Source organism: Phalacrocorax aristotelis, chromosome 5 (genome assembly GCF_949628215.1).
Source record: "Phalacrocorax aristotelis chromosome 5, bGulAri2.1, whole genome shotgun sequence".
Taxonomy (NCBI): Eukaryota; Metazoa; Chordata; class Aves; order Suliformes; family Phalacrocoracidae; genus Phalacrocorax; species Phalacrocorax aristotelis.
In genome coordinates, this window is record NC_134280.1 from 3484000 (window position 1) to 3498360 (window position 14361).

Here is a 14361-nt window from a genome sequence, read left to right on the forward strand (position 1 = left end):
GTTTATATTACCGACATTGTGGAAACTTATTTCAAAATGTGCTACCTAGTGTTTCCTTCTAAGTCTGTAGGAATTTAAAAATGCACATATTTGAAGTTAAATATCTTATGTCTAAACAGCTTTTAAAGTAGCTTCATAATGGAACTGTTTTAATTTTCCTCTAATTGAACTCCTAACACCTAAGGCCTCAAGGCTGTGTAGCTGCTATTTTCAGAGGTGCTGAGTGTGTACAGCTGCTGTTGACTTCCCTTCGTATTCTGGATGTTCAACACTTCTCAAAATGAGTGCATACAGCATCTGCTGCTACTGCTAAAGTACCAGAGTTCCAGTAAAAATGGCTGAAAATTTTCTGTTAGGTTTCTGTAGTACTCAGTTGAGTTGTTCATCACGTAATGCTCTGCTGTGATGTGCAGTTTTGTTTGGGTGGTAGTTGGAGGGGATGCGCATAACTGACCTGTGGTTTTGCTGGGTGTGAGTAACGTGGTCATCCTCGGCTCACAGACCGCTCTTCTTAGAGTCTTAGTCTTTAGGTAGGATATAAGGAAAAATGTCTTCACTGCAAGAGCGGTCAGGCACTGGCACAGGCTGCCCAGAGAGGTGGGGGAGTCACCTTCCCAGGGGGGGTTCAAAAGACGTGTAGCCGTGGCCCTTGGGGACATGGTTTAGGAGGCCTGGGGGTGTTGGGTTGGTGGTTGGACTTGATGATCCTAGAGGTCTTTTCCAGCCATAATGATTCTATGATTCTGCATTGCAACGTATATTTAATGCATACCTCACTTGGCCTTCACAGCAGCATTACCTTGTTTTGGCACCAATAAGTTACAAGCTTGATAGAGGCTGAAAAAAAATCTATTTAATTAAACTTTAAGAATTTTGCTCCAATTTGTTTGATTCAGATACAGAACTTAAACGTGAATAGTGTTGAGCCTTTCCCATCCTCCAAAAAATGAGCTTCCAGCAAGTTGCTTTCCAGATCTGTTGATTCAATATTTGTTCTTCAGCTGAGGTGTTCAAGCAGGTCTTGAGTAGCAGATTATTCTGCTGAACTGCCAAGGCTGAAGGTTTTGTGTTTTCCATGATCATTCCCTAACATCTAGTTAAAATAGGTTTCCATTTGCTGAAATAGCAATTTGTGGCACTCCAGTCTATCACCGGGACTTTGTTTGAAAACGTCTGAATAGCGGGAATTGGTTTGTGTCAAAGGAAAGTGGACAATTATTTCAAAGCTTTCATTTTCACAGTCTATTACACTGCTGCAAATTAACAATTGCTGCAAGCTGACATGTAATTTAGAATATATGCTCCACACACTTCTAGCTGAACAAAACCCGCTAAGATATATGAAAAGAATCATGCGGCTCTAAACGACGAGTATGTTCAGACTGGAAAATGTTGGGTTATTCCCATTCGACATACCACTCTAAATGGGCATCGTTAGTCTCTGGTAAGATGAGGTGGGTAGAACATTAAAGTTACTACTTTCAGAACTGTTAAAGAGCTCTTTCAGGCAAGAAGACACGTGCAACTGTAAAGCTGTCTTCATTCATAGCCTTTGAAATATAAAACTGTGAACTCGGACCACCAAGAAATATTAGGCATGCCGGCTAATGTTTACGGCAGTGTAGTCTTCATGTTTTCCATGCATGACTTGTGATACTTTATCGAATATCTGTCAGGTAGCAGAGTTTACTTTGATGTTGCAAATCTGAATATCTTAGGCTCTGGCTTCTTCTGTTGAAACAGGTAAGTAATAAAAAATAATGGCTTTCATTGTTGGTTCACACCTCAAGACTATAGCGCTAAAGCCTTTGTTATCAAGTTCGAGTTGAGAATTTCTTGCCACTAGTACAAATATAAAAGAGCAAGCAGAAATTTATTTATAGAGGTACAGTTATTGCAGACTGCTGAACAACAGATTAAAGGGACTGTGGTTATTTCGTTCTGCAGTGAATGTTTTGCTAATTATGAGCTATCTATTTTCTTTCCAAATATCGAAATGTGAAGAAACCAAATGTTTATCAAACTAAGCACTGAATTTATATTTCAGACAATTCTGTGGGAAAATGTGCCTCGCATTCACAGCAGGCTCTGCATGCGCTGCTATATTAATGTATCACAGGAATCTTAAGTAAGCATGGCAGTACGGGCAGAATAAGTGTAGATTTTCAGAAAACTACCAGAAGCATGGCTCTACTAACAGTAAATAACAACACAACTTTTATGTATTAATCTTCAGCCACTCAAAACCATGGTTTGTCTCTAAAGCGGAAGATAAGGTTTGCTCGTGAAGGTGTTAAAAGGTTCTCATGCAAATGCATTTCCTCTGCAGTATGATATTTCAGCTGTTCGTTTAGCAGCAGTTTATAGGATGATTCGTACAGGTATAGAAATTAATAATATTTTGCATGGGATGTGATAAAAACGTTGGTGTGTCTGTCTAGATACACAGTCCAGGTGTTCATTGCTAGCACAACTACATGACGCTGCATTATACAAATCCTTCTGTTATGGCTTTTCTAGCTGCCAAACACTCTGAACTCCGCTGTAGAGGCCTCTTTTCAGGGTGGCACCATTGCTCAGAGTAATGTCTGCTGGTAGGAACATACTGTAACATTGGGTCTAGATTAAATTCTTGCTTTGTCCAGAAACCTAGCACAGGTTTTCCAGGCCATTGTGCAGAGACCCCAAGCATCCCCAACAAGAGTGGTGACGCTTTATTGTGCAAGGCATGCAATTTAAAACCCAGGGTGGAAGATTTACTGTTTTCACACCGTAGGATCAGGCTAGTGAAGCAAAGACCTATAGTCCTTCCTTCATTAGCCCTTCATTTTTACCCCATGTTGATAGGGATAGTGCTGTAGCCACCAGGACAGGTGGATCCGAGCTTTTGTAGTCATTGCACTCTTATCCCTTCTCCCTTAGCACAATGTTGGCCTCTCTCCTTCCCTCTTAGCTTCCCAGTGTATAATTTTTGAGGGTGTGCATCACCCTTGTCAAAGAAAACTTGTAATCTGATGCCATAAAATCTTTCTTGGAGGTCTAACACATAGTGGTTTTATTCCAGAGAGTCCTAAAGAGTCACAAGAGCAAACTACTAGCACAGCAGAAACCCAGCTTGTAATACCTTGTTGGGTGACTTTAGGCAAGTTACTTTATCTGCCTGAGTCTTAGGTTCTCCATCTGTTAAAGAACAGTGCTTTGTGAAAGTACTTTAAGATCTGCTGATGAAAACCATTTTCATGCTTTCTTTTGCGGCTGCGAACACTTTTCATGTGGGAAATCCTGCATAGTTATGCATGTATTAATCACAGAAATGGCAAAAAAGAAAAAAAATTCCAAAGAGCTATGCATTTTTTTTTAATTACTGGTAGTATACATTGGTTAGAGAAGATTAGAATCTGATATGTTCATAAATAAATACAAACAAAAGGGATTATTTAAGATGCTTGTGTTCAAAGACTACAACTCACAGCAAGTCTGTTTGTTTTGAACAGTTTCTTTGTCAGAAAATATTCTGAACCATTAGACTGCTGCTGCTTCGGAGCAGTGTGGAGACTTAATTAAAGGTTCAAGGGAGAAAAGCGGATGGTGAGAATTTTATAACCATAGGCTGATATTTCTGAAAAGCATTACCATATTTTTTAATATGTAGAGGACTCGTAAAAGTGCAGGTGTAGAAGGTAAAACTACCTTCTCATTCGCTGCCAGGGTTCACCTGCAGGTTCCTGGATTCTGGGATTTCACTGTTCTCAGAATAATGTCCTGAACATTTCAGCTGCAAGGATCATACATTTCTGTGTATATTAAAAGGGCTGGGTTAATGTGACTAAAAAATGAGCTGTAAATCTTTACCTTTTTTTGAGATAAATCTGTGAGTTCAATCACCAAAAGACTTCCATTTGTTTCTTTTGCATGTAGATATATTATTACATGTATTTCCCATTACAAAAGCCTTGCATTTCGAAGTCTGATACTCCCTTTTATAAATAATGACCTTTTGCATGCTTATCTTGATAATAGTGTTGGTGCATAAAGTACCCTTCCTTTTCTAGTTGCACCTTGTACTGCTGTGTGAATTTGGGGGTACTTTGTTTTGTGCGCTGCTCGATTACTCTCCACTCTTTTGATATGGCAGGTATGCCAGAAAATAGGGGGGTTTGGTGGTCGTCCTCATTCTCCTGTTTCTTAGGGGAATGCAAGGAACTGTTGCTAAAGCCTCTGATCACAGAGGGGAGAAGAGGAGCAGGGAGAAGAACCAGCTTATGTTCAAGATTTACTCCTATAAATAAGCAAAAGTTCAGCCGCTTGAACTTTGGGGAATTTGAGTCTGACCTTGAGCGCAGCTTCCGAAGGCTACAGAGAGGTGGCCTTCGGTAATGGAAGGAGATTTGAAAGCTAGCTCCATAGTGCTTCAGGAGCATGGCGTCAGACAGCGCTAGGCTAAGCTATCCCAATGCAAATGGAAATATGATTGTGTAGAGATGTCCGGGAAGCCTTTCCTTATGTGCTTGACACCTCACTCTTATGAACACCTGTGATTTTTACAATGGACAATGTGTAATATTCCTTAGAGCCTCCACCTCCTGCCTTATTGTAAGAATTTCAGCCTTCATTTAAAACAAAGCTTTTACTCTTCTGAGTTGCAGGAGAAAAACTTGGAAACGTAGGCCCAGCTGTCAAAGCGCCAACCACTTGTCACTTGTAATTTCACTACCTAAATATGTTAGAGAAAATAGCATTATTTAGATCTGTCTGGGTAGTGCTTTCATGTTCCACCGCACATCTTTGGTAACTGAGGTGTCCTTTTGTTTCCACACATTAAATAATGTGTTACTCATCAATTTTTGACCTCACCAAGATGAAGAATTAGTCAGGTTGATGTGTGTTTAAGTGGCTCATGGCTATGTTCCTTCCAGTTGGGTCAAACAAGACAAATTTTAGATCTTAAGCGCATGGCTAAATTTACCCAGTTCTGCATACTTGATTTGGCAAAACCATATGGACTTTTTGATACATTCCTCAGATCTCTTCTGAATCAGTTTCAAAAGTCTATATTCATGAATTGTACCCACTGTTCAGTAGGAGGTGTAGAAGAACAACGCCTATTTTAGGCGGAAGATTTCCTGTGAACGTTACTTGTCTCGGACCAGCTCTACCCTGAAGCTGCAGCCTGAAACTGTTGAAAGGGCTGGTCCTGTCCTCCCACCTGTGCTTAACCACGCTCCCGCACCCCGCCTGGGGTGGGGGCCGGGGGGGTCCCCCAGCCCTACGGTGGATCAGTGCAGGGGAGTAGCTGAACAGTGATTTTCTCTCGGTGTCGTTCAGGCTGAGCTTTCTGGAGCGGAACTCTTGGGTTTGATCCAGAGTCCTCTCCGCCGCAGGGAAGGTGGTGAGGGTGTGCAGCTGGAGATGAAAAGAAGGACTGGAGGCAACAGGGAGGTCTCAGCTCAGCTTTAGTTAACTGTGCGGTTGCACTTCGGTTTTTGCTGGGGGTTGTAGGGCTGATACAGAAAAATGGAAAATTCCCTTTTAACCTGTTAGGCAGGATTTCCAGAGGAAGAAAAGTATTTGCTAAACACAAGCTGTGAAGCAGCTGACTGATCAATCCCCAATGATATGCCTGAAAATCATCCTGCAGGATATTAGATGTTTAAAGCATAACCTGTTCCCTGAGCAGTTTGCCCTGAGGACTAAAGCTGGAGATGTTTTTCTGCATTGCCAGCTGAGAATCCAGTGCGACTGGAGCACAAAGCGGGCTTGCCCCTGCCTCCGCCGAGCTGCAGAAGCCCAGGGGGAGCCTGTAGCATGTATCCGAGGCAGCGGATGTCCTCGTCAATAAAATGCTGCTTTTTGCTCGGAATGCACAGGTCCTGATAAGTACAGGTGCAATAATAAGAGGTTGACAGGGAAAGAACTATGAGCTGTTTAAAAAAAAATGCATTTGAGAATAATATTAGCCTCTTTTATATTTCAGATATAACAACTGCATAAATTGCCTTGTAATTGCTTTTTATTCTTTTGAGAAATTTTAAAACTATGAGTAGGTTTTTTTTCTTCCTGCCAGTGGTCTTAAGAATGGATTATTTGTACTGGAGAGGAGAGAGCTTAGCCCAGAAGGTACGAAACAGAGGGCTGCTAGAACTTGCCGTAAGGTCTTATATTAGAGCTAAGATAATCCAAAAAAGAGGTGATCTAAAAAAATAAAAATATATATGTAGAACCACCTTTTTTCTCCTGTTCCCCTAACCACATGATCCTGGTGCAGGCTCTGTGGCTCATTTGCCCTGTGGTGAGCTGATTCAGGGAGCTAAATTGGCAGAAAACTACTTGGTGTTTTATGTATAGTTAGTTCTTCGCTGTCTCATTTTCTGCACTGATTCACCACAAAGTGAGACAAACTCCAAAGCCAGGAGAGGAGAAGCAGAGTGTGGGCAGAACAGCAAAGGAGGGGAGCCAGCAGGACACCACCTTTCACTTGCAGCTAGCTTTTAGATTGATTTTAATCTAAAATCTCCTTCTTAAAGTTTTAGAGTAAGTTAAAGCCATTTTTTAATTTTAGGTGGTAGCATGAATCTGTGAAAATACAAGTTTCTTCGTCATCTAATTGTTCAAATAAGTATGGAAAGTCTAAGTGAACTTGTGGGGGTTAAAGTTTGGATGTACTTACGCAGGCACCTGTGTTTTGGCAGGGTTTGTAAGAGCATCAATGTAAAGGAATTCTTTTTAAAAAATAAAATCAGAATTGTTGGCATTTTTTCAGTTCAGCGCCTAACCTGGAAATGTAGAAACAATTAACTTTGAATTGCATGCAATATTTCCTTTCACATAAAATATTTCGGTTTGAGCTTTTAAATACTTTCCAAGTGTCAGATATTCTCTGCTCTGCTATAAAATTCAATCTGAACTTACAAATACTTTGTTTACTCCAGAATCTTTTTATTTTTGGGTATAAACTATGCACTTTTGCTGCCAGCTATAGCTTCTAACGCAGGCTTATGAAGCTAGGCCACTTCCCCTACCATCCGCTCTCAGTGAGTCAGGGCTGCGGGTGGAACTTGATTTTGTCATTGCCAAGAATAAAAACAAACTGCTTTAGTAGAGCAGAAAACTCAAGGGCATCATTTTTTTATCACAAAAAGTGAAAAACAGTGGTTCAGCATTTTCATATTTTTGTATTGCTGATGTTTCTTCATCTTCCGAATTCAGTGCGCGCATCAGTTTGAAAGCACTGAAACCTGAAGAAGTACAACTTGATATCTCAGTGTGCCGAGAGCTTTGGCCTCGTCCAAGAAGACGCCAAGACGCTTAACCGTGTTAGTCATCACAGCGGTTTCAAAAGTGAGTGCTTGTTGTTTTGAGGGTTCAAACCCGCAAAGAAAGCTAAACTTGCAGAAGATCATGGAGAAGTGTAGTATCCGGTTGGCTGAACTGACAAATTTTCTGGAAAATCCCCTAAATCTGGGCTAAAATTATTTCTTTTTGATGCTGAAATCACAGCTGTGACAAATATTCAGCCTTATCTATGATTCATGTGTTTTCTCAGAATGGGAAGTGTTGGAGTAGCACAATTTAGTAACTTTTGTTTACTTCCCCCTGCTTCAGCATTTCTAATTTAACATGTTTCCTCTGGAGTAGGTTATCTACAGCGCAAGCCCATTATTACCTGTCTATATCTGACGCTTTGCCGTTTGTTCAGCCATTCCTTGCTGCCTAGTTATAAAATATTCAGCTTCCTGCAACGTGACCAAGTAGGGGGAAAATTTCCTGCATTAAATGTTGCAGAATTCTTTTACAATCTCATCGCTTTTTTTACAGACAGAGTATTTTCTTGTTTCAAAACATATCCCAGTTTACCTGCAACATGGAATTACCACCTTCCTCTCTCTGCTGGCAGTTGCAACATTTCTTTAAAGCTGGTGACCCCCATCTCCACGTGCCCAGCTCCCAGGAGGTAAGACAGTGCTGGACACTCTCAGTGTGCCTTGTAGGCTTTCAGGTCTGAGTTCTGCTCCCCACTGGTACAGAAAGAGGCGCTGAGACCTGTTTTCTGACTATTTGGGTCAGGAGCACATTATTCACGTACAGCTCTGTGCCCGGCTAATAGCTTCATTTGCAAACTTTTCCTTCTATCAAAGCACCCAACCCCAGTTTGGTGCGTGCTTGAAAGTTGCGCTTCCTGTAATTTTTTACCTTTTTGTTCCTTTTAAAACATTTCAATGTATTAGATAAAGATTAGTTTCCTGCATGTAATAGTTGCTTCTTTGGTGATACGCTTTTGGTTTGTGTTTGAGAAAGAAATCCTGGTGGTCTTTCATGCAATTAAAATCAGAGTAGCTGTGGGGATCTTGAAGTGAGAATATATTTCACTGCAAAAATGTCATCCTAACCAGTCACGTCATGTGAATGCTTGCTGTTCTCTCCCTCAGCATAAAATAATCTGTATTTTAAAGCTGAGGTTTTGCTTTTCTGTCTACCCTCATGGTCATTAGAAAGTTGTACATGAAACCTCGTTATGTTGAACAGCTGGTAGTTGTATTTAAAAACGTCGTGTTAAAGCAAATGAATTAACTAAGTAACAAAGTTAAAATCTGTGCACCGAGAGGCCGAAGCGGTAACAGAGCCGCTCATGTCTTCGCAAGAACAGCTGAGTACAAGTGAAAATACGGCTTGGAAAAAAATCGAGTTTTGCTTGCACATTGTTCTCAGAAGCATGACTTATCTTAACAACTTGCCAAACCTACCTTGTTAAAAGTCGCATGGTACCACTTGTAAGAGATTTTTTTAAAATGATGTGCATTAGAGGGATTTTCTTGAATTAGAGCAAATTTTGTTCTCCTGCTACCAGCAAAGTCATTTAACTTAAGTGAATGCACTTCACAGTGGAGTAAAATGTTGTTCATTGTATTTAACTGAGGTATTAGCAAAAAGAACAAATCCGTGGCTGGTTTTATGCGGAATGTATCTTTTATGTGGTAAGAGGAAAGGAAAATGAATAATTTTCAAAAGGGCAGTTTATGAATGTCAGTCATTCTAGTGGAATATTGAAAAGCTCAGTCAGAGATGAAGGATTCAGGTCTTTGCATTTCACTGTGATGCCTCAACGCTGCACTTTATAGGTTCCCCTTGGTGAAAGATTTTTAGGAGGGCATCACCATCCTGAGCAGTGAGACTGGGAGCTCTGCCTGCCCATTCCGGTTGTCGTCCTCAACTGGAGGAGAGTCTGCCTCCATACTCCCTCATTTTGATGTGGAGTTTGAAGCTGCTTAAAAAACATGTTATTCTACATTTGACTTCCCTTTTTTGGGTATTGCAAACTGTGTTTTTACATGAATTTTCGTGAAAATTTGAGATGGATTTAGATTTTTAAGGGGAAGCTTTCAAGGCAACTTACTATTTTGTGAGTCAAAAGCAGTTTGAAACTAGTTGCAAGTAGAATGGCTGAGATCACATGATACTTTTTCAAGTCAAAGATAGCTCCATTTGCTCAAGAAATGCTTTCATGTGATTTCTCAAGGCGAATAGTAACTTCTATTGAACTGTTTAGAAGAGACCCAGTGTCAAAGTGGCTGGTGGCAAAGTTCCATTATTTCAGCCTCCAAACACATTCTCCAGCTAAAGTAAATCTGTGTTGGTGACGAATAAAACACCTTTGTAAGAGGTTGGGAGATTAATATAATCTACAGATTATTTCCCCAGCACAACCTCCTCTGCTACTGCTTAGTGAGGGGGGAAGAATTAGCAGGTAGAGTAGCACGTTCCCCGTGAAAACTTCTCTTGCTGTAGATATTTAGTGATGAATTGAGTCAAGGAGGGAAGCGCTACAGGGCCTCTGGCCAGCCGTGGGTCCAGCCTCAGGACTCTTCATGGGTCGCTGCCTTCCCGACCTGCTCAAGTGCTTCTCTGGTTGCATCAGGCCCCCGGAGTTTGAAGTTACAGAGGTAAGTAAAAAGCTGTTGCTGGCTCGTTCTCTGCACGCACTGATGCTATGTGCTGTGCTCTTTGTGGTATAGACTGTTATCTTGCCTACTGGGTGGGGTTGTTTTTGTCTTGGAGGGTCTTGTTAATTTTTAATTTTGTAGTTTGTTGTACTTTAAATAAAGTGACGTAAACTTTCACAAAAGTTTTTACTTCTGGTCCCTTGGTATTTGGTGTTCATGAGGTTTAAGGAGATTTCCAGTGTACTTCTAACAAGCTTAACTTCCGTCGCATGGGTGGTGACCACTTTTTGAAAATCAAGCCGTACATGGCGTCGTTACGCAAACACCCCAAATCCTTAGCTAATGTGACTAGACAAGGAAGTGATGTGAGAGCTGAGTCAAAAACCATTCAGCCAAAAAAAGGAATGCGTTAATTTATCACATCGTGCACAATGTAAGCAGAATAACATGGATCCATTTGTCCATATTCAAATCACAACGCTGTATGATTACATGGAGGACATAATCTGTTTTTTCACTAACAAAACCCATAAAGATTTCAGATACCATATTAGGGCTCATCACTTTCAATTAGCTTTTACCACTACATTGAAGTCTACTGAAAACGGCTAATTGCTCTGTGTGTAAAGAGGAGATCAAATAACCCAAATAATCCCACTGAAACAGCAGAGACCTGCATGTTCTCCGTAGGCCTACAAGCCCAGCGGTTAGCAGATTGGGCTCTGGGAACTCTTGTGCTAATGATGCTCCCAAGGTCAGTATCAAAATAATAAGCTAGTTGTGGTGGATTTAGATTCTCTCTCTGTGTTTTCTGCTAACAATGCAAGAAATTCTTTTTTGTGTGTGTGAAAATGAGCAGTTTTTCGCATTTCAAATGTTGGGGTGTCCATCAGTCACTGATATCATGATGACTACTTTGCTTGGGTCAGCCTTTAATACACTTTTAGAAAAGCTTTTCTTCAAAATCTTGCCAGTGGTCTGTCTGTCAACTCTAAGGTGGGCGGGAGATGGCATCTGCTGTGTCTGATTCTGGGCTAACAGTGTCTGAATGGCCAGAGGCAGCCCAGGCGTGGGGGATGACTGATGAGCTCCCATTTAAGCCTTTTTACCAGCGACAGTACTAATTTGTGTATTTCCTTTCTCTTCCAGCCATCACTTCTCATTAAGTTGATCGAAACTCATATCTGTGAGATGTCTACCTGGCTTTCTGATTTGATTAAAATTGGTCAAAAAGTTATTGGACAAAGGAAAGATGGACAGTGTGATCACATAACTCTCTTTCATTAGCAATTGAAGCCAAGAATGCTGCATTATAAATCTATGTCATGCATTTCTGGGAGCTATTTCTATCTCTTATAAAGCATTTGTCTAGTCCATATTTGCAATTAATGGCAGCCATATAAGCTATAAACGTTACCAGTAGTTTGCGGTGATATTTTACATCACCTGAATATCAGCAACGGAAAATGAGGAGGAGTATCTTGCAGAAGTAGCAGATTCTGAGAGGAATAGGAACAATGTGGAAATTGTAAGGCCCAAATGTTAGCAAGGCTACTACATTTGGAAGACATTAGGTAGTTTTCATACTGTTTTATGCATGGAGCCTTCTAATAGTTATTTCTCATGGATCTGCAAAATACAAAAGACTTTAGGTTAAAGGAATAGTAATGAATCATTTATGAGATATTATCTACGAAGATGGATTGGTTCCATCTGTTACAGTAATAAAAATAATAATGCTTAGCAATTACATAAATGCTTTACAGGTTTTCAGTGTGCATCACAAACATTAATCTAAGATCTAGCCCATAGCACAGTTTTTAAGAGCTTGCAAAATGGCTTCAGCTTATACATACTGGTTTGTTTATTTCTTTTTAACAGGGAAATTTGTTGTAATAGAGTTTTTAAACTGGTTTAGAAAATTGAGTTGAAGCTCGTTGGTCTAAGACAATATATGAAGATAGCCACAAAATTAGCTTCTTTTCCTTCTGTTGATTTAAGTTGCTGCAAACGTCCAGGAAAAATACAGCTCTACAGGCAGGTGTTCATTAACATACAAATGGTAGAAAAGCCTTCCAGGATGTAGTACTCGCATTATCTCACAGTTATTTGTTAATCACATTTTTTTGTGTTTTGTAAGCATCTCACTGATTGAAGGCCAGTGTATTCTGAAGTGGGATATAGACTGATAGAATGTCCACGTGTTGTATTTCGGTGTATAGGACCATGTAACCTGAGAGAAATAACTTATTTTGTTCAATCCAGGAAGAAATTGGATATACGAAGTAGTGGTTTCCCATAAAACGTGTTTTAGATGCAGCCTAATTTACCTAACAGAACGAGTATTAGATTTAATTCTGTTCTGTTTGGTTTTTAATTTGAATTCTTGAAAAAGAAGTGATGATAACTTTAGGCAAAGAAAAATTTTAATATCTACTGGGATCGTTTGATGTGCTCCCTAGCAGACAAAGGTGTGGTAAAATAGGCAAGATTTCTTGTCAATGCAATTTAATAAATAGCTATCCCTACTGATAATTTGAGCATGTCTATAGGGTATATGAATATAGATCAATATATACTATTACGCTTGGGGTAAGTACATATGTGAGGGTATCTTGAAGTTGGCTTCTTCGCAGTGTAACCTGTGACCTTGAAAGACAAGGTGCCGTGTAAGCTGCTGCTTTGTAAATCTGTTTATCTATATACGTCATAGATTAGACATGGGCTTTGCAATATGACGTGACTGAAACAAGTGACATTAATTCCATTAACTGTGGCCAAAAGTAGTGTATGTATCGACGATTTGAATGGGGTGGATTATGTATCTTGACTTACCAAATATTTGGTTTGGAAACCTTTAACGCATTAGATTATGCTAGCTAATAGAAAGGTTTTCATACGACTAAAACATCCGTTTGCCAAAACAAGTTATAATTTCCTTAAGCAATATTCTGTTAATTCATCTATAATGAGATTAATTAAAACAGATGGGGGCATAAAAATCCAGTGTTTCATACACAGAGAAAATGACGGGTTCCATTTATTCATATCCGAGTGCTGATAATCATTTATGAAATACAGCAACAGTTTGTTATCAGTGCTAACTCTACCCTTTTAATCATCAATGACCTGGAAAGCAGTTCTCTACTCTCGTTATCCGGGCTATCTGGGTTAGTGTTACAAAGCATAAACTGCACACGGCGGAAGCGATTAGCAGTGCAGAGTTGATCTTGCTTGGTAACTCCCGGCTGCTCTTGGCGTGCTCCGCTGCCCGGCCTGTCCGAAGCTTCCCGTGCTGCCTCGCGCTCTGCGCTGCAGCCGTTCTGGTGTCCTCACCTGCACGTCCCTGTGCGTATCCAGCTCCCCTCGGGCCCTTCTCGCAGGAGGCATCGCTGCCGAAGCATCTGTCTGACCATCTTCAGGGTTACCCCTCCGACAGCTGCTGCAAGGGAGCCGTAATGTTAAAAAGCCGCTCTGCTAGTGTGTGCTGGTTCTTCGGTTCTTTGCTGGATGGCAGTGCGTGCCTGTTCACCGTTGCCAAATTATGGCTAAAAGAAATTATTTCTTATAATACACTTTTCCTTCCCTGCCTCCTCCAAAGCATGAAGTACATGGTAGAAATCCCTCACTACAAGTGTACATCAGCAGGCTTCCTCAGCTGTTGGAGAAGGATGATAATCCTCCAAACTGCTATGGAAATCTGCCCAGAAATCTACCTGAATGGAGGATGGAGCTCCCATGGTGTGAACATTGTGATGTATTTTTAACACCACACTGATAAGAGTTGAATTTCGGTGGTGCTCCTCTAAACTGGCTTAGTTTCATACAGTAGGGCATCAGGATAAACACTTTCAAGTTGGTGGTGCACAAGAGCTTTGACAAACCAGTTCCAGCTAATCTTGCTTCGAGGTGGTTAGATCTCCTGGCCCCGGAAGCCTGCGCTGTTTTTCTGCCAGAGCTTACCAGCCCATGCCAGGACTGGCAGGAAGGAAAACGCTTCTGTCATAGCTGAGTCTTGGCTCAAACCCACACTCATCAGCAATTTAAACCAAGATGCCACTCTGTGAACAGGGTTAGCTGAGACATCATGCACCTGGTTTTTTGCCTCCCCTTGGAGGTGGTGTACCTCCCAGAGGAGAGCAGGGTGGGTGACGAGAAATCGTAGTAGTAAACCGCTACTGCAAGGTTTCCCAGTTATCTTGTTTCAGGTGACCTGCATCTGCAAAAGCTGTAGTTAGGCTAGTAAATGATTGGTTTGGTATTTTCTTTTGTTCTATTCCTTCTTTCTTTAAAAACTGGTAATTGTAGCTGAGAATATTGTCCCAAAGTTCCAAAATAAGTCACTGAATTTTCTGGAAAAAATGGTCCCGGGCTGTTGCTACTCAGGTGGGATTTCAGCACATAACAGGGTTTTAGAATATTT

The 14361-nt window shown here is 40.7% G+C and overlaps 1 long non-coding RNA gene across 2 annotated transcripts in view; it reads left to right on the forward strand.

Annotated features, from left to right (window-relative positions):
* The window catches only part of LOC142057204 (uncharacterized), a 223548-nt gene that overhangs the window by 102615 nt on the left and 106572 nt on the right, over window positions 1–14361 (forward strand). Inside the window, exons 5-6 of one of the 2 annotated variants that reach the window (XR_012660572.1) lie at window positions 7207–7338; window positions 7816–7951. The exons of the other annotated variant lie outside the window; for it this stretch is intronic. This is a non-coding gene — a long non-coding RNA (uncharacterized LOC142057204). The remainder of the gene's footprint in view (window positions 1–7206; window positions 7339–7815; window positions 7952–14361) is intronic. 2 annotated transcript variants of the gene reach the window in all.